This window comes from Salmo trutta, chromosome 9 (genome assembly GCF_901001165.1).
Source record: "Salmo trutta chromosome 9, fSalTru1.1, whole genome shotgun sequence".
NCBI classification, from domain to species: Eukaryota; Metazoa; Chordata; class Actinopteri; order Salmoniformes; family Salmonidae; genus Salmo; species Salmo trutta.
The window spans coordinates 9,210,738-9,232,087 of NC_042965.1; the positions used below are offsets into that span (position 1 = coordinate 9,210,738).

Consider the following 21,350-nt stretch of genomic DNA (forward strand, 5'->3'; position numbering starts at 1 on the left):
GTTGCCACAAAGTTGGAACCACAGAATCATCTAGAATGTCATTGTATGCTGTAGTGTTAAGATTTTCCAACACCGGAACTAAGGAGCCTAGCCCGAACCATGAAAAACAGCCCCAGAGCATTATTCCTCCTCCGACAAACTTTACAGTTGGCACTATGCATTTGGGCAGGTACCGTTCTCCTGGCATCCGCCAAACTCAGATTCGTCCGTCGGACTGCCAAATGGTGAAGTGGGATTCGTTCCTCCAGAGAACGCGTTTCCACTCCTCCAAAGTCCAATGGCGGCGAGCTTTACACCACTCCAACCGATGCTTGGCATTGCGCATGGTGATTTTAGGCTTGTGCATGGCTGCTCAGCCATGGAAACCCATTTTATGAAGCTCCCGACGAACAGTTCTTGTGCTGACATTGCTTCCAGAGGCAGTTTGTAACTCGGTAGTGAGTGTTGCAACTGAGGACAGACGATTTTTACGCGCTACAACACTCGGCGGTCCCGTTCTGTGAGCTTGTGTGGCCTACCACTTCGCGGCTGAGCCGTTGTTGCTCAGACGTTTCCACTTCACAATAACAGCATTTACAGGTGACCGGGGCAGCTCTATCAGGGCAGAAATTTGACCAATTGACTTGTTGGAAAAGTGGCATCCAGCTCCTCACAGCGCAGCTGCAGCCGCCGCTCCGACTCCCGCAGACACAGCACCTGGAGGGGCCAAGGGAAAGCTTTCAACTAGCCGCTCAATTATTGACTGGTAGTTTAGCAGGAGGGTAATGGAAGGTTAGGAGTGCAGTGAACCATCTCTTTTATGTTTGCCTATGGAGAGCTTTTAAACCAGTTTCACTTCTGCCCCAAACCCTTTTCCAGTTTCACTTCTGCCCCAAACCCTTTTCCAGTTTCACTTCTGCCCCAAACCCTTTTCGACCCCCTAATCTCAATCCCAGCCCCCCAGCCTTTCCTCAAATGCGGGTTCTATTGCAGAGTGTACTGTCAACCAGAGATACTACTTTGTAGGAGGCATCACCTAGTTCGCCATTGTGAGTGTTTATTCCAAACAGCACGCAAAATAGCATGTTCACTATCCAGCAGTGTTAAAGCTGGCTAGGCTAGTAAGACCCTTCCTCCCCAGACTGGTTATCACGCTGCGAAATCTCTGATGATTTGCATTGAGTTTCACTTTGCACAAATCTGGCCGTATCGCTCGCCAATGGTCAAGTCACTCTCCTCATGTCGCCTCCTTCATCGAAAATAACTGAATTGCGGTAGCTTGGTTGCTCAAAGTAGTTTGTGGTGAGTGTGTGTTGGGACTCTGACCTTGTTGAAGTAGTTGACCAACAGTGCCGAGGCCTCTGGAAGTGACAGCTCTCTCAGCGCCCTCATGACGATGTTATTGTGGTCGTCTCCGTGGGCGGAGTTGGACGTGTCCCCGAGGTCTCTCTGTCTCTCCTGGATGGAATAGTTCTTAAACTCTACTGCAGCATTCAGGGCCTCCAAGACCTCCTCCGACTGCAGCAGAGCATGCTCCTCCTATACACACACACAATGTAATTTTCCACATCAGCCCCCTGTAGTCAGGGTGACATCCAGGCTGAAGGAAAATAGTCCATGTTAAGAAGCTCCCCTCTGGCGTGAGCACCCTGCCGTCCCTCAGCTGCGTGTCCAGCGTGTCCCTCCTCCTCCGCAGGCTCTCTCTCCTTCAGCAGCTCCTCCGCGGACACTCCACACAGCCCTGCTGCAGAGGGGGACAGTCACCTCTCTACCCCTCCTCTCTCCTCAAGCTCCTCATCCAGATCTCCCAGATGGGCCGACAGGCGCAGCAAGTCCTGACTCAGAGCCTGAGGAACACACGTGAACGTACGCACACGCACTTTCAATTGCAGATAACAACATTGGAATGCCGTAACTTACACACACACACAAAATGTACGGTTGTTATTTTTCTTCATACGTCAATACTTTGGATTTCTAAGCCCTGCTCTGTGTTTACCTGGCTGGAGCGAAGCCTCTTGATCTGCAGCTGGTTCCTCTCCTGGACACAGGCCTCTCGGTGCTGCAGCACCTCTTCTTTGCACCTCAGCTCCTCCTCTAGCTCCTGCAGGCCCCTCCTCCTCTGCAGAGCACGCTCCTCCTCGTGTTCCAGCCACACACGTCTCTCAGACTGCTGGGCATCGTACAGGGGCAAAACGAACACATCAACACGTCAAAACACACACACGGTTTGCTTATTTTCAACTATGTTGAATATCCAAATGAGATCTAAGGAATCACCATGACTGCATAGTGAACATTGAAATAGCCTTTTTCCATAACAAACATCCTGCAGGGAGGGGCACCTCAAACCTGTGATCCTTTGCCAATGTAACGTGGCCACACTTTTAATTGTGGAACGTCATTCTACCTTTTCCTCTGATTCTTTAGAGTCTCCATTTTGAAAGACAGCCTTGTTGTCTGTCCTCGGGTCCTGCAACACAGCAGCATCTAACCCTTTAGCATGCTGTTCACAGGATGTATTCTCTTTAATGAAAGACAACAAAATGGCAACCCCACCACTTGGTTTGCTATGAGGCTAAAGGATGGGACTGGAGAAATGTAACCACATTCACAGACGGGGCAATGTGGATGCAAAGACTGACAGTTCGGAAGGTCAACAGGAGTTCTGTATTAATTCTCCTTCAATACTGTATTAGTGCTGTATAAATGCTTTATGAATACTCAGAGCTCTATGAATACTCTGGGTGCTGTATGAATGCTCTATGAATGCTCTGAGAGCTTTATGAATACTATATGAATACTCTGAGTGCTCTATGAATGCTATGAGTGCAGTATGAATGCGCTATAAATGCTCTATGAGGTCTGTATAAACACTATGAGGTCTGTATAAATGCTCTATGAGGTCTGTATAAATGCTCTATTTGAGTGTTGTATAAATGCTCTATTTGAGTGTTGTATAAATGCTCAGAGTGCTGTATAAATGCTCTATGAGTGCTGTTTAAATGCTCTATGAGGTCTGTATAAATGCTCTATGAGTGTTCTCTGAATGCTATATTGTTAGCACTGACCTTGTCCTTGTGCAGATTACTGGAACCACTGGTCTGCAGGCTAGACCTGCTCTGTGCCTCCGCCTTCTTTAGGCGCAGCAGGTTCACCGTCTGACTCCGCCTCTCTCTACGCTTCTTGCATCCTACAGAAGGCACAGGCCGGTCTTGGCAATGAAACAGAAATTACAAGAAATATTCCCCCTAAGACTCATATAGTGTAATATAAACTGTATTTCAGAACTGCCGTTCTGACAGTTGAAGTAACTGGAGCCAGTCCTGAATCTGGTCCAAACTAGTATTTTCTGCCTGGTTCTGGCCAAAGCAGGCTGGATTTGCTTGTCAATGTGCGGTTCATAGAGCGCCTGCAATATATCCATCTGATTAAATAAGTAGTCTGTCTTGAGCAAGCAGAACAATTACATAGCTCTGAAGCAGGTTGTTACAGTATTACTCACCTGAATCCCTTTCTCCTCCCTCTTCCTCGTCGTCCCTCCTTTCCTTCAGTGTTTTTTGAGGGCAGAGGACATTGTCTCTCTCCTCTATCTGAGCCAGCAGCAGCTGACTTCGGGTCTTAAAGGCAGCCATCACCCTCTCCAACGAACAGGCCGGAGGACTAGTATGGATCTACATAAGAAACACACAAACAGAAACTCCATTGTTGCACACATACCGCCACACTGGCGGTCACGAGTCATGAAGGCAGTCAAATTACCATTTAGTCACAGTAATTAGGCTTCTCCAAACTCTGATGTTGCTGCTGGTCATTAGTGGCCTACAAAACTTGCTAACTGCCTGGTACTCAGCACTCTACTGTCCCTCTAATCACTCTGACATCAATGCAAAATGTAATTGGAAATCTAAATCAAACACTTTATGAGAGCCCAGGAGCTCATGTTTCGCATTATTTTTATAGGCTATGCAATTGAGAAAATTGAGTGATGGCCTCTAATAAAAAGAGGAGGATCCCAGCAGCTTTCTATAGGCTAGGCCTACTATATTTATTACTCAACTTTACTAATATTAAGCACATTGCGTCTCTTTACAACAGGAGTATAGCCTACCTGGCTGGCATGAAAATAAACCATGGGGAAAAGCATCCTCCCATCGCTATTTAAGTACATAGATGACATGTATTTTTTCCTGCTGCCCGTTTCGATACAGGTGCATGATAATGGTCCATTCTAAATCAAAACAAATGTCACACATATATTATTTAGTATATGTAAAGACAATATTAAATCAAGAATAGTCTGATGGGTGACAATATTAGCCTATCACTTGTGAATGATGGCCAGCGTAAGAAACGACTTTTTCAAATCATAGTCGCAACCCTCATGCAGCCTAGCCCATAGGCCTATATGTTTTAAAAGCATTACATGCATAATTGCATTTGCGGTCACTTTTGATAATGTTGTTTTCCCACTAATGGAACAGTCATGCTTCTAGCCTACTACCATGTGCGCATTGCTGAGCTTATAATGTGAAGAAATAGCCTGATAGTTTATCAACATTTTAAGCTAAACGTTTTGATCTGGTGCGTCTGCCTCATTGCATAAAAACGTTTTTTTGATGCTAGTGGTTGTATTAATTTGGGATCTATCGCATCCCACAACTGTCCCAGACTATGTTTGGAATATTTATTTCTCTCACAGAATAGGTCGACTTTTGTACTATGGGGGATAGTAGACTAACATAAGCTAGTGTTATTGCTGTTCGTTAGGCCGTGTCATCATGTTGGCTGATAAAGTAAATGTGGTCAATTTTTTTCAAATCCTCATTAGAGTCGCATCATGCAGCCTTAGAATGTATTAAACATCAAAACATATAGCCCAACGTTTGTAGAACAACTAAAGCTACATTAATAACTCTAAATTAAGCATATAGGACTACCTATTTCTTTGTTAACCGCTTAACACAGAATAGCCGAATGTGAGCACTCCCTCAAATCCTCTGGAGAAAATATTCAGATTTTATTCAGCTTTGTTCAGTTGTATTCTTCATACTATTAAACAATATAAAAGAATGCCACGGAATTCTAAGCAAATCTTGTCTGCTAAATGAACAAGTGTAGCCCACAGCCATTTGGCATAGCCACATCAGAACAACTCAGAGTATACTAACATTTTCTTCTGAAATAGATTACAGTTTCTTCATATCATGCTTCTTTAGGCCTGTCTAAAATAAATAATAATTGTATTGTGAAGGTGTAGGCTATATTACATGGATTTATTAGACTTTTTAAAATGGCTTGTAGGCTATGTGTGGAAGCCAGGGGATGCTAAATGTGTTTATGTTAATTAACGGTCAATATCCGTGAGACTGACAGTTATTTGCTTGACAATCACCAGGCACACACACACACACACACACACACACACACACACACACACACACACACACACACACACACACACACACACACACACACACACACACACACCTTCCTCGTACAACCATGGCCTTGGCTGATCATGGGAACACTGAGGTCTCCTAGCTGACTTCCCAGAAGCCCCAGTGTCCAGCGAGGGTCTAAAGGATCCCATCCTGGAGGTCAGGAGGTCACCACAGAGACAATCTATCAGCTGTTCCACCAGCTGCTCCTTCTGCACGCCCAACCAACGGAAAAAACATCAGTCATCAACCACTGTAGAAATGCCCGTCGATCTTTGTATCTCAATTTCTCGCTATCCTCTCTCTCTCTCTTTACCTGAATGCGTCTGTGCTCCCTCTCCTCCTGTAAGGACTGGAGGTGTGTCTGCACCTCTGGAGCAGTGTCTGCACCTGCCTCTGCACCAGCTCAGATTCCCTCAGGTCAAACACCTGCTTGTCTATAGCCAGAGTATCCTGATGGAAGGAGGGAGAGTGGGAGAGAGAGTGAGTAAAATAGAGTTGGGGGGAGAAAAAGAGAGACAAATACAATTTATACCTATGTTTAGAATATAATTTGTAAACAGATTATATTGAGCAAACAAAGCTGAGAAACAGAGCCCACTATACACACTACCTGGCAGTTCTTGAGCTCACGTCTGAGTTGGAGGATGGTGATCTGTTGAGACTCATCCCCTGCACCCCCCACAGGTTGTTGATAGTCAGTGTGGCCGGAGTGGCTAAGCTCCCTGTGTTTCTCCAGCCATTCCTGCAAACGCTGCTGCAGAGCAGGACTCCGGGTGGAACTCTGGAGCTCCTCCAATAGGAAGGCAGCGTCCTGTGCAAGGCAGCGGTACTGGGACTCCTCCACTAGTCCCGCCCCCCTGTCATCACGCTCCTCCTGAGTGGCCTGTTTGGTGCTGTCACTCAACGCAATCCCTCTCCCTGTCTCATCCTTCTCTCTCAGAGTCTGGACCTTCTGCTCCAGCTCCCCCACACGAGCCTCTCCAGGCTGCCAGCCCGGACACGCCCTGGCAGGACACAACCCAGGCTGGTTCTTCACGTAGCGTGCCCGTGAGGCAAACTGAAGCACACTCAGCGTTTCTGTGACACTGTGGTGGGAAGGGCTGACGCAGGCCACCATCAGTGTGTGGGCGGAGCTCGCCCCGGAGGATGCGAGTGATCTTGGCGTCGCGGTACGGCACATGGTTGTGGCGGCGATGGGGGTTGGAGAGTGCGCGGATGACGTTGCCCAACACCAGCAGGCCGGTGTTGATGTAGACGGACTCTTTGAGGCGCAGGCCTGTGTTCCCGGTGCGTGCAGCCCGCTCTGACCCAGACAGATCCACCAGGTGGAGTTTAGAGGAGCGGAGGGAGCCATTGTCGTGGTGATGCTGCGTCAGCTGTAGGGTAACGATAGCGTGAGAGCGGCTGGAACGCTCGTTCATCTGTGGGGCCAGTGTGCCTCAGGGCATTGCCAGCCTCCAGGACGCTCAGCAACTCCTCAGCTGAGGTAATCACAGTTCCTCTTGCACCAACTACCACTGAAACAAACCAACACACTACAGTCAGATTCCATACAGCACGTACAGTGCATTCGGAAAGTATTCAGACCTTTTTCCCCCATTTTGTTACATTACAGCCTTATTCTAAAATTGATTCAATTGTTTTTCCCCCCTTATCAATCTACACACAATACCCCATAATGACAAAGCAAAAACAGGTTTTTAGAAATGTCATATTTCTGTTGTTTTTTTTACACATTTGCCGAAATGTCTAAAAACCTGTTTTTGCTTTGTCATTCATTATGGGGTAGTCTGTAGATTGATGGGGGGGAGGAATGTTTTAATCAATTTTAGAATAAGGCTGTAAAGTATCAATATCTGGAAAAGTCAAGGGGTTTGAATACTTTCCGAATGCACTGTACTTCCATTCATTTTTTCAACAGGTACCGGAAGGACCTTCAGACGAGTCCTGTGAGGCCTGTGGGCGTCCTAGAGCGAAACATGCGTGTGAGAGTCTCACCTTTGTACAGAGGGGTCATATTAGTGTGTAGCCCTAACAGTTCGGACACTACAGACAGAAGATGTCAGATTGGTTGTACCGACTTCAGACGAGTCTCCTGACACTTGTGGAGGGCGTAGAGCAAACCAGAGAACACCCTCATCTTTCCATAGTTTGTAGGCCAAACTGTTCGGATGATACAGATGATTTTGTGAGAAGACAAACCACGCTCTAGCTCTGTCACCCATCACCAGAGATGCGGAAGTGCGACATAGGCAGATACAGTGGACTGAGACACATCCCATGCAAACTGACAGATTTTTATGGGGCGCGGACATCGGCCTTAGGGGGTTAAACACACACACTTGACACATCACACACACCCTAGCACAGACAGAGTGAGTGGTGTTACCAGTGTTGCCCCTGTCATCCTCTCTGATGTGCAGCTCATTGTTTCCAGTCTCTAGCAGGTCCCTGAGCTCCTCCTGCTACAGTTCCATGTAGGACACCATAACGTCTACCGCAGCCCTGGCATCCGCTGCCCTCCTCTCCCCCAGGAGCACAAACAGATCTGCTGCAACCCGACCAATGATCCCACTCTCCTCCTCCGGCAGAGATGCTAACAAGGGTACAAGTACAGAGAGAGAGCAACTTGGTGAAAATACAAAAGCAGAGTTGTCTGATGATAATATAATCGTATAATTGTATAATCATAAAATTCTCTGCATTTGCCTCAAATGACAGTTCAGGGTAGAATCGTAGTAGAAAGATTATTCAAGGATTCATGTCAGAACAACATTATCCCTCAATGCACTTGGTGTCTGCATGATGTCAGAGTACAATTGGGCTCACACTTTTAAAGGCCCAGTGAAGTCAAAACTAGATTTACCTATGTTTTATATATATTTCCACAATATGACGTTGGAAAAATACTGTGAAATTGTGAAAAATAATTACAATGCCCTTTTAGTGTAAGAGCTGTTTGAAAAGCGGCAGAAATTTTGGTGGGATGGAGTTTTAGCCTTCCATGGTGACATCAACCACATTTTCAGATTTCCCCTCCCACTCAGACCCCTCCCGGACAGTCTAGCTCTACAGTCGTGGCCAAAAGTTTTGAGAATGACACAAATATTAATTTCCACAAAGTTTGCTGCTTCAGTGTCTAGATATTTTTTGTCAGATGTTACTATGGAATACTGAAGAATAATTACAAGCATTTCCTAAGTGTCAAAGGCTTTTATTGACAATTACATGAAGTTGATGGAAAGAGTAATATTTGCAGTGTTGACCCTTCTTTTTCAAGACCTCTGCAATCCACCCTGGCATGCTGTCAATTAACTTCTGGGGCACATCCTGACTGATGGCAGCCCATTCTTTCATAATCAATGCTTGGAGTTTGTCATAATTTGTGGGTTTTTGTTTGTCCACCCACCTCTTGAGGATTGACCACAAGTTCTCAATGGGATAAAGGTCTGGGGAGTTTCCTGGCCACGGACCCAAAATATCGATGTTTTGTTCCCCGAGCCACTATCACTTTTGCCTTATGGCAAGGTGCTCCATCATGCTGGAAAAGGCATTGTTCATCACCAAACTGTTCCTGGATGGTTGGGAGAAGTTGCTCTCGGAGGATGTGTTGGTACCATTCTTTATTCATGGCTGTGTTCTTAGGCAAAATTGTGAGTGAGCCCACTCCCTTGGCTGAGAAGCAAACCCACACATGAATGGTCTCAGGATGCTTTACTGTTGGCATGACACAGGACTGATGGTAGCGCTCACCTTGTCTTCTCCGGACAAGCTTTTTACTGGATGCCCCAAATAATCGGAAAGGGGATTCATCAGAGAAAATGACTTTACCCCAGTCCTCAGCAGTCCAATCCCTGTACCTTTTGCAGAATATCAGTCTGTCCCTGATGTTTTTCCTGGAGACAAGTGGCTTCTTTGCTGCCCTTCTTGACACCAGGCCATCCTCCAAAGGTATTCGCCTCACTGTGCGTGCAGATGCACTCACACCTGCCTGCTGCCATTCCTGAGCAAGCTCTGTACTGGTGGTGCCCCGATCCCGCAGCTGAATCAACTTTAGGAGACGGTCCTGACGCTTGCTGGACTTTCTTGGGCGCCCTGAAGCCTTCTGCAGAAATTCAGTGGAAATGTTTTTGGGGGATTCAGTTCATTTGCATGGCAAAGAGGGACTTTGCAATTAATTGCAATTTATCTGATCACTCTTCATAACATTCTGGAGTACATGCAAATTGCCATCATACGAACTGAGGCAGCAGACTTTGTGAAAATGAATATTTGTGCCATTCTCAAAAACTTTTGGCCACGACTGTAGAAGCTAATTGCTTTTGACCATTTTAATTGAAAACAATCACAGCAAGGTACTTAATTGTTACTCAGAAAGTACTTGATATTGAGATAAAAACGGCTGCATTGGACCAATAACTTACCTACATGTCCCCCACCAAGGGTGTATGTCTTTCCAGACCCGGTTTGTCCATAGGCGAACACTGTAGCCGTCAACTAGAGATGCCACCAGAGGTTTGACACAGGACTTGTAAACCTGACCGTCCCGTTTGGTCGGTTTCAAAGGCGTGCTCGGTCGCTACCCAGCATCACATCGCTGTGGAGCACCTCTTTGGGAAGCAACGGTCTGACCCGAACCGCAAATCATTGGTAACGTATGATACTAAATGAGTCACTCTGGAGTTTCACACAGACACCCACTTCGTTTTCTAGATAAAGGCATGTTGAAAGAAAGAAGTCTACTTGTACAGTAACTTGCTCACTTCAGAAACCACGACTTTTTCGCACTTTTGACTGTGAAACGAAAAGCTGTCATATCTGGCGTTGTTGATTTGAAAGAACAAAGTTCAACTTCAACTTTTTAACTTGAACAAATAACTGTTCAAGCTGACCGTTGATTGCTGGGTTTGCTACAGTACCTAGCTAACGTTTAGTTTTCCATTATCTTATCGTCCATCTCCGTTGTTGTTACTTGTAGTCTGACTACTTTTGTTGTCTAGCTCTAGTTGCCATGGATTTCACCGATAAATCAAAGGAAAGCTCGTGCTTTTCTATCCAAGGAGACTCGCTGTAAAAGATACAATCTGATGCTACAGCGCCGCCCTACGGCGTGGTTGTGCTACTGCAGGCAAATTCTAAGTAATCAAATACCCAATTCAGACACCGGTATTACCGGTCAAAAATATAAGGCAACCCCGTTTCAAACAGCCCTTATTTTAATAGTTTCTTGCAGGATACTTTTATACATATCAGTGGGTAACTGGCAAATTGGGAGGTGTTGTTAAACCATGGGGGCTGTTTGCATTTCACATTTTCAAAGGTGAAATAAAAATACAATTACAAATTTGGAAAGTATTAAAGGTCCAGTGCATTCAAAAACGTGACTTGTCTGTGTTTTATATATATTTCTACACTATGAGGTTGTAATAATACTGTGAAATTGTGAAAATTATAATAATTCCTTTTTAGTGTTGGAGCTGTTTAAAAAGACCGCCTGAAATTTCAGCCTGTTTTGGTGGGATGGTGTTTGGCCTGCCTGGTGACATCCACAAGCAGTCATATAAAAATTCTTGCTTGAGAAAGTGCTCTTGCTAAGTAGCAATTTTTTTTCTTATGACAATTTTGTTTGAAAACAATCACAGTAAGGTGTTACCCAGAAATTATTTGATATTGAGATAAAAACGGCTGCATTGGGCCTTTAAACAATGGAACGATTCACATACCCGAGACCTGTATTTTGGTTGCAGGGTCTGTGAAAATGCAGGAATCATGACTAGGTCTTTGGTACCCATTTCAGACAGAAGATGTGGTATATTACCTGTAAAAAATATTAGGCAAGGTTTACAGTGCTTTCAGAAAGTATACATACCCCTTGACTTATTTCACATTTTGTTGTGTTACAAACAGAATTCAAAATTGATCAAATATTTTTTTTAATCTCACCCATTTACACACAATACCCCATAATGACTAGGTGAAAACATGTTTTTTTTTGTGCAAATGTATTGAAAATTAAATACAGATATATCTAATTTACATAAGTATGCTATTTACACCCCTGAGTCAATCAATACTTTGCAGAAGCACCTTTGGCAGCGATTACAGCTGTGAGTCTTTCTAGGTAAGTCTCTAAGAGCTTTGCACACCTGGATTTTGCAACATTTGCCCATTCTTTTCCAAATTCTTCAAGCTCTGTAAAGTTGGTTGTTGAATAAAAAAAATAAAAAAATTTAAAAAATGAATTTAACTAGGCAAGCCAGTTAACAACAAATTATTATTTAAAATGACGGCCTACCCCGGCCAAACCCGGACGACGCTGGGCCAATTGTGTGCCGCCCTATGGGACTCCCAATCACAGCCGGATGTGATACAGCCTGGAATCAAACCAGGGACTGTAATGACGCCTCTTGCACTGAGATGCAGTGCCTTAGACCCCTGCGCCACTCGGGAGCCCAGTCATTGTTAGAGAACCATTTTCAGGTCTTGTGATTTAAGTCAAAACTGTGTCCTGCTTTATATGACGTGCAGCTTATAAAGCCTTCATAAACACTACAAATGTGTTACAAATCATCTACAACCGTATGTCATGCTTTATAAAAGGTTAATAAATGTGGCATAACTGTGTGCCATAACCACCAATGTCAAACGTGACATAACCCACTAAGGCAAATAAAAAAGGAAAGGAAAAGGGGGATACCTAGTCAGTTGTACAACTGAAATAAGACATAAACCTGTGCTTTATAAGCACCCCTTAATAAAGGCCAAATAAGTCATATTAAATTAAGGCTTCACAAAGCATTTATAACCCTGTAATGCATCTTGGTATTCCCGGGACCACCCAAACGTAAAAATGTATTCACGCATGACTTTAAGTCGCTTTGGTTAAAAGTGTCTGCTAAATTGTATATATATATTATATTACTTTAAATGGATGGCCCAACGTAGGATGGCCAACCTCTTTTCCTCTTGGGTGCATAGTCAATATTGGACCTGACCTCAATCTTGCCCAAAATGCTGTGCTGCAGGATGACACACACTCTAAAGTGCAGTCATGCACAGCAAAAAAACGTTACTAGGGCCTTTTATATTCGGTAAATGTTTTTGTCTACTTCAGTTTTTTCTCTTCAAAATTCCGTTTTCTCTTTTGTTTTTCCATTATTCGGATTTCCCCCATTTGTTCTATTTTTCCCATGATTTTCACACTTTTTTTAAAATAGAAAAACTACATTTAGATTTTCTGCTGTTTTTTAATCACAAAAATAGTCAGTTTCTCTGTGTGGGCCTGTGTCAGAGATAAAGAGTTGATATTGCAGCTTTGGCCATCTCACTCTTCAACCAGACTCCACAGGTGCACCTTGATCCTCCCACACACCAGATAGAGCAGACACAAATCTCCACCTTTCTACTGCCGCCTGAGCTGAGCAACTCACCTGAGAGAAGAAAGAAGGTCAAAAGAGGTTCACGTACACATACATGCACTCATAACAGGGGAAAAATACTTACCGTTCCTTAATGTCTCTGTCAGGGTGTCTGAGTAGTGTAGTGCCCCCAGGTGGACTAGGGCCTGTTGTACGCTGTAGTCAGCAGAGTAGCCTCCTCTCCCCTAGCCTCCTTGATAACCCCAAAAATCCGCCACAAGAATCTGAGCTCCCCACAAAGGAAATTGCCACCACTATTTCAACGTAATTTCCTGTCCTAGAGAGAACATGCACATTTAGGTTCTGTCGTGTATTGATGTGACTTACTGAGATAGGATGTCACCACGTCAGTAAAGGATTACATGGACCGTGATGGAGTAAAGACATGTTGAAATTTACCTCCGAGTCTGGATGATTTAATTCAATATAATATCTAAACTTAGCACGAGTTGTAAGTATAAGATTGAACAGGTTCCACCTCCAAATGACGAATGCAACTTATACAAATTCACAAATTGAGTGTGGGAATGTCCATGTGAAGTTGATAAACATCAACAAATAGGGCACTGACAGCTGTAAGTGTAGCTAGCTAGCATGCTAACCTTAGCTAGCTAATCTTAGCTGTTGCTTGTTTTTTGAACTACACCATATTCAAAAGATTAGCCAGCTGACTCTATGGCTGTTTCTGGAGCTGGATTTGTCATAAGCATTAATTTAGGGAAAACTTCACAACAGATGGAAATCACTCACCTATCTTTGACCTTGCCATCTATTGTTATCTCCAAAGTTTTGGCATCTTCCATAAATTGCGGCTGAGAATCCACCATGTAAATAGTTAGAAAGAATAAGTTGACGCTCCGGTAATATGGATAACAATTGAAAGATGGCTGATGTGAGTTTTTCTACATTGTCTTGGACACGGTGCAACCTTCGGTAGGTAGGCTGCTGGCAAAGCCAAGTTGCCCATGCTTATGGTTCTCACAGGGGATGTCACGGCTTTCTGAAGGATCGGACCGAAACGCAGCGTGTTCGTAGTTCCACATCTTTTTATTCATCGTGAAACTAAATGCAATACACCAACCACTTTAAATAACAACACAACAAAGCCGTACCGCAGAGCAAGCAAACACTACTCATAAATTAACAACCCACACCCACACATGGAAAACAGGCTACCTAAGTATGGCTTCCAATCAGAGACAACGATAGACAGCTGCCTCTGATTGGAAACCATACCTGGCCAACGCATAGAAGAGGAAAACATAGAAATAGAAATCCAGAAACCCCACAATGAAACAGAAAACCCAAAACACACCCAAAACACCCCCCTGTCACGCCCTGATCACTCTACTATGGAAAATGACCTCTTACAAGGGTCAGGACGTGACAGGGGAAGTGAAATGATAGGCTACAATGATTTTGCTCATTATCATGCATGCCGCAAATGACATGTAACTAACTACAAATTCCTCAAATGTCATTTCGCAGGTGCCTTTTCATTATCTGGTTTCTAGCTAATGTTACACCAATCAAATAAGTGGAACGTGTAGTGAAGCAAAACTTTAGTGGTCAATGCTATCATATCACACAATTATAAGATGGTCAGATTTATATATTTTTTCTACAGACTAGATTGAAAATAAGTGAAAATAGACAAATTATCCAATGGATTATGATAATTTTCTGGGAAACAGAAAAAGTGGATGTGCAAAAACACGCTTATTTGAATTTTTTCCATGGCTCAGGCAGATGGACACAAGGCTGTTTGGCTCATCTCAGTCATGAAGAGGAATAACTTGGAATAAATTCACGCCAGCGAAGCGATTACAAACAGCACTTCACAGTACAAGTTAGTCAAAAGCTCTGAGGAGGTACTTCCCCCTCAGGATATTTATACTATCACTACGTTTTTTCAAAAAAGTGCATCCACTTGGCAACCACAGAGTCTGGGTGTTCAGCCAATGTTCCAATCCTACTGAGCCGACCTTTTGAGAGCAAACCTCAGGCACCCTGTCTGTCTTTGTAGGCGCATTTCTAAGTATGCAACAGGTCAAACGTATGATAAGTGTGAGACACTAAGCAGAAAGAGACACAGTAAAATGCCACTACAGGTGGTAACATTCAAATAAAACCCAGTCCTGAAACCATAGCCGTGGGAAGTAGTTTAGGGTTGGGGGTGCTTAGAATGTTTGGCAAAAAATGTTTGACTTGTTTTTTAAATGATGATTTTTCAGGGGTGCTGCAGCACCCTCAGCATCCCTACTTCCTGAGGTTATGCCTGAAACAAAACTTAGGCTGAAAATAATTTGTATGTCATGTCTTAGGAAAAGACACCGCATTCACACGGATTTGCAAGAAGTGGGCAGATCAGAATTGGTACTTCAAGCCCAAATACATCATACTTTGACTAAAACAATGACTTGTTGACTTAAATCATTGTGTAACCTGGGTACGCTCTGGCCATAGTCTTTCAGCTCTAAAAGATGGATTTCCAGTAGTGTGGGTGTTTAACTAAATGTAGGATGTCTATATGCCACTGTATAATCAATACGGTAATTTATGTATAACATAGTATACTGTATTGTGTGTAACTGAATGCGTTTTAACCCCTGCTTCCACAGGGCACCATTTCCACATTACTTCAACTGCATTTGAGGCCAATTTGTGCTTCAAATAGCCACTCTCCACACATACACATAGGATGCCCAGCCAGGAAAAAAAGCCATATTACAACCTGTGTTATGATAATTGCATTGTTCGCTCTATAACCTGTTAGTTCATATTGTAACAATGTACGCTGAGAGTCGGGAAGCAAGTTCAGGGAGTTCATACATTTAATAAATAAATAAATTAACAAAACAAGAAACACAAACAGCATACCGACATGACAGGAACAGATACAGGAACAATGACGACTGGGGAAGAAACCAAAGGGAGTGACATATATAGGGCAGGTAATCAAGGAGGTGATGGAGTCCAGGTGAGTGTCATTATGCGCCTAATGCTGGTGACAGGTGTGCGCCTTAACGAGCAGCTTGGTGACCTAGAGGACAGAGAGCGAGCAGAAATGACACATGTCCCTTGTCACCGTGATGTATAGGCCCAAGGACGAGAAAATTATAAGACACAGTGCTAGAATAAATTATTTGTTTAATCACAAATCCGGATTAGAACATCTGTCCGGTGAAGTCCACAAAAAATAGTTACATGACCTACTACAGCACGGTCAAGCAAGTTAATGTTTCAGACATTTTCGGACTACTAAACAACTATTGATTTAGAACCACAAGTCGAAATGAAAACAGGAGCTGCCTCCACTATTCCAACACCATTTCAACTTCAATATTTCAACATCATCAAATCACCTATGCTTAGTCTAATACAGTGACAACTAAGATACCGAAAACAAAATATGATATGGCTGTCCATGGAACTGATAGCTTGTCTACGATGAGGTCTACGACCATCTTCTGGGAGTTGATACTGGCTGGGCTTATGAAGCTCCGTAAGCTTCGTCTGTGCTGCAGGAGCACGTGCTGGACCCCTCTATGAGGACCTGGTGACGCTACTCAAGCATGAGCATGGGTGTGTTGTTATCAGAGAGCAAGACACGGCCCAACTCCTCAACACTCATCTGGGAGAAATAGGAAGGCTCTGTATTGGGAATATCTATAGAAGGCATGGCATCTTGATTAGCTGCATTCAGATGGATGATAGGTCATTGGAAATGTTACTGAAAAATGTGTTGAGACTGAACAGTCTTAGGACAGGTAGGAAGAGTGTAATTTACTTCCAAGGTTTGATCATGCCTGCTTTTGCAAACGAAAGTAGTGTAAAGCTAAAGATACTGAACATGTGCATTGCATGTACAAGCAAACAGCACATACATACATACACTCTGTGTATGGGAGAACATGCAATCCCACGTGGAACAGACGGGTGTAACGCTCACCCTCTTTCATTGCTCTGGTGATGGCAGCATAGAGAGTCATGTATCCACGGTAGGTAGTCCCGCGGTAGGTCACCTCACACTGCTGGTCCTCCCGCTTTGGGCCAGAAAGTTCATCATGTCAACAACAAACACCCAGTTAAGGGAGTGGTCGGAGGTTGGGGAGGGAGCCAGGGGGTTGGCCTTCTACCATCCACTGGCTGTGAGCTCCTCGCTCTTCCGTAGGGGTTAAAGCAGGGTCTTTGTATTTGCAATGCTGATGGTCATATGAGAACTGTACGAGAAGGGAATTCAACTTTTGTGTGTGCAGCTAGCTTGCACGGTGTAGCTAGCTAGCTATAGAGGGCAGGTATTACTCACGTGTCCTGAGGGATGCTGCTCTGTGATGGGCAGCTATACAACTATTACGGTACATATATGAGTTATCAAATTAAGTTGTTGTCAAGCACAGTTTTATTGACGTTTATAGACATTAAAAGGTTAAAAGGTTCAAGGACAATTTACAGTGCCTTCAGAATGTATTATTAATACCCCTTGACTTATTCCACGTTTTGTTGTGTAACAGATTTTTTTCTCACACATCTAAACACAATAACCCATATTGACATAGTGAAGACATGTTTTAATACATTTGTAGCATTTTTTTTTATTTACATGCAGTACCAGTCAAAAATGTGTACACACCTAACTTTTGAACACACCTAATATTTTATATTTGAAGAATGTCAAATATAGAATATTTTGATTTGTTAAAATATTTTGATTTGTTTAACACTTTTTTGGTTACTACATGATTCCATATGTGTTATTTCATAGTATTGATGTCTTTGCTATTATTCTACAATGTAGAAAATGGTAAAAATAAAGAAAAACCCTGGAATGAGTAGGTGTGTCCAAACTTTTGACTGATACTGTAATATTACACTCCAAATTGATCTCGGATGTGTCCAATTTCCTTCGATCATCCTTGAGATGTCACTACAACTTTTTCAATTCAATCGTTTGGATATCTTTTAGAAAGAAACACTGTCCCACAATTGACAGTCCAAGGAACTGTCCGTAGATCTCCGAGATATAATTGTGATGAGGCATACAGTTGAAGTAGGTTGGAGTCATTAAAGTAGGTTGGAGTCATTAAAACTATTTTTTTTAAACCACTCCACAAATTTCTTGTTAACAAACTATAGTTTTGGCAAGTTGGTTAGGACATCTACTTTGTGCATGACACAAGTCATTTTCCCAACAATTGTTTACAAGCAGATTATTTCACTTATAATTCACCGTATCACAATTCCAGTTGGGTCAGAAGTTTACATACACTAAGTTGACTGTGCCTTTAAACAGCTTGGAAAATTCCAGAAAATGATGTCATGGCTTTAGAAGCTTCTGATAGGCTAATGGACATCATTTGAGTCAATTGGAGGTGTACCCGTGGATGTATTTCAAGGCCTACCTCCAAACGCAGTGCCTCTTTGCTTGACATCATGGGAAAATGAAAAGAAATCAGCCAAGACCTCAGAAGAAGAAAGAATTGTAGACCTCCACAAGTCTGGTTCATCCTTGGGAGCAATTTCCAAATGCCTGAAGGTACCACGTTCATCTGTACAAACAATAGTACGCAAGTATAAACACCATGGGACCACGCAGCCGTCATACCGCTCAGGAAGGAGACGCGTTCTGTCTCCTAGAGATGAACGTACTTTGGCGCGAAAAGTGCAAATCAATCCCAGAACAACAGCAAAGGACCTTGTGAAGATGCTGGAGGAAACAGGTACAAAAGTATCTATATCCACAGTAAATCGAGTCCTATATCGACATAGCCTGAAAGGCCACTCAGCTAGGAAGAAGCCACTGCTCCAAAACCGCCATAAAAAAGCCAGACTACGGTTTGCAACTGCACATGTGGACAAAGATCGTATTTTATGGAGAAATGTCCTCTGGTCTGATGAAACAAAAATAGAACTGTTGGGCCATAATGACCATCGTTATGTTTGGAGGAAAAAGGGGGAGGCTTGCAAGCCGAAGAACACCATCCCAACCGTGTAACACGGGGGTGGCAGCATCATGTTGTGGGGGTGCTTTGCTGCAGGAGGGACTGGTGCACTTCACAAAATAGATGTCATCATGAGGTAGGACAATTATGTGGATATATTGAAGCAACATCTCAAAACATCAGTCAGGAAGTTAAAGCTTGGTTGCAAATGGGTCTTCCAAATGGACAATGACCCCAAGCATACTTCCAAAATTGTGGGGAAATGGCTTAAAGACAACAAAGTCAAGGTATTGGAGTGGCCATCACAAAGCCCTGACCTCAATCCTTTAGAAAATGTATGGGCAGAACTGAAAAAGCTTGTGCAAGCAAGGAGGCCTACAAACCTGATTCAGTTACACCAGCTCGGTCAGGAGGAATGGGACAAAATTCACCCAACTTGTTGTGGGAAGCTTGTGGCAGGCTACCCAAAATGTTTGACACAAGTTAAACAATTTAATGGCAATGCTACCAAAAGTTTCCAAAGGCACAGTGGTCTCCATCATTGGGAAATTGAAAAATTATAGAACTACCCAGACTCTGTCTCGAGCTGGCCTTCCGACCAAAATTAGTAACTGGAGAGGGACCTTGGTCAGGGTGGTGACCAAGAACCCAATGACTACTCTAAAAGAACTACAGAGTTCCTTGGCTGAGATGGGATAACCTGCCAGAAGGACAACAGTCTCTACAGTACTTCACCAATTTGGGCTTTATGGGAGAATGGCCAGACGGAAGCCACTCCTGAGAAAAAGGCACTTGACAGCATGCCTGGAGTTTGCAAAAGGGCACATAAAAGACTCTGAGAGCATAAGGCAATGTGGTCTGATGAAACAAAAATGTAACTCTTTGGCCTGAATGCAAAGCACTATGTCTGGAGAAACCAGGTACAGCTCATCACCCATCTAACACCATCCCTACCGGGAAGCATGGTGATTGCAGCATCATGCTATGGAGATGCTTTTCAGGGACTGGGAAACTGGTACGGATAGAGGGAACAATGAACAGAGACAAATACAGGTAAATCCTTCATGAGAACCTGTTTCAGAGTGCAAACGACCTTAGACTGGGGTGAAGATTTATGTTCCAACAGGACAATGACCTCAAGCTTACAGCCAAATCAAGGCAGGAATGGCTTCAGAACTATAATGTGAAAACCTTTGAGTGGCCCAGCCAAAGCCCAGACTTGAATTCCATTGAAAATCTGTGGAAAGACTTGAAGATTGCTGTTGACCACTCCCCATCTAACTTAACAGAGCTTGAAAAAATCTGCAAGGAAGATTGGGTGTAAATCCCCAAATCCAGATGGCAATGCTGATACAGACATACCCAAGATGACTCAAAGCTGTAATTGCCATCAAAGGTGCTTCTACAAAGTATTTACCCAGGGGTGTGAATACTTATGTAAATGAGATATTTCTGTATTTAATTTTCAATAAATTTGCAAACATTTCTAAAAACATGTTTTAAGTTTGTCATTATGGGGTATTGTGTGTAGATTAGGGTTGGGCGGTATCATACCGTCATTCACTCATCCCGGATTTACGGTATTACCGGCATGCTAACAAATTTAGCACAAGTAAAAGCGAATTCCTATGGAGGCTATTAGCTAAATATGCTAATGAGTGCAAACAAAAATATACAAATTGCAAAGACGGCAATCTAGCAGTATAGGTAGGAGCTACCGAGTGTAATTTTTGGTGAGTTTGGACATATCACAAGTGAATGTCAACGAGAGACTGCAAATGAACAAAGTCTTGACGCATGCTTGTCTGAAGGAAGAACAGTTCTGGCTCTGGAGCATCATGTGTACACACTGTGTCTGTGTTGAGTCTGGAGTCGCTAGGGCAATGGGCCTGCCCACTCTGCTCAGAGAAGAGGGGAGGAGGAGCAGAATGCCAGAGAAGGGAGAGGAGAAAAAACGCAAGGAAATCAAGATAATAGTGGCAGCTGTACAGATAACTCTCATCCAAAACGCATTGACTTCTCAAACACGGCAGAAAGCTAACACAATATGCTGCCCCCGTCGCCTTATTAATTCAGACACTTACTTAGATAACTAGCAAGTTAAACTTAGGGGTCGTGGTAACGCAGAATGATGCGTTTTCACACAGAATAAAATAATAAAATGCGTAAGAAATATCTTGCTGCGATTTTGTAAAGGCAGATCAAAACTGTTTGGCATCAGACTAATTTTGCACTTCAGTTGCGGTTTCTCCACTCAGATGAGAATTTACAAATGGGCATTCTATCAGCAGACAGCGCTCTGACTGATGTGTAGCTACTTTTCTCCTGTACTTTTCTCGGTGTAGCCTACTTTTCTGTTAAAATGCAAGATTAACTTGATAAATTAATTATGATAAACAGAGATATGATGGCCATGCATCGTTTTTGCAAAAAATACAGTGCTTTTTCATTGTAAGCTCCTTTACTTGTGTGGCTGCCAGCCAAATAGCATTTTAGATCTGTTGTCATCTGATGAAGCTATTTTCTGCCGAATGTGTTGCACTAATGTATTTTCTTGAAGTAAAACT

The 21,350-nt window shown here is 43.3% G+C and overlaps 1 pseudogene; it reads right to left on the reverse strand.

Annotated features, from left to right (window-relative positions):
- Positions 1-566: 566 nt before the first annotated feature.
- Positions 567-20,376, reverse strand: LOC115199573 (kinesin-like protein KIF27; annotated as a pseudogene).
- Between the last annotated feature and the right edge of the window lie 974 nt (positions 20,377-21,350).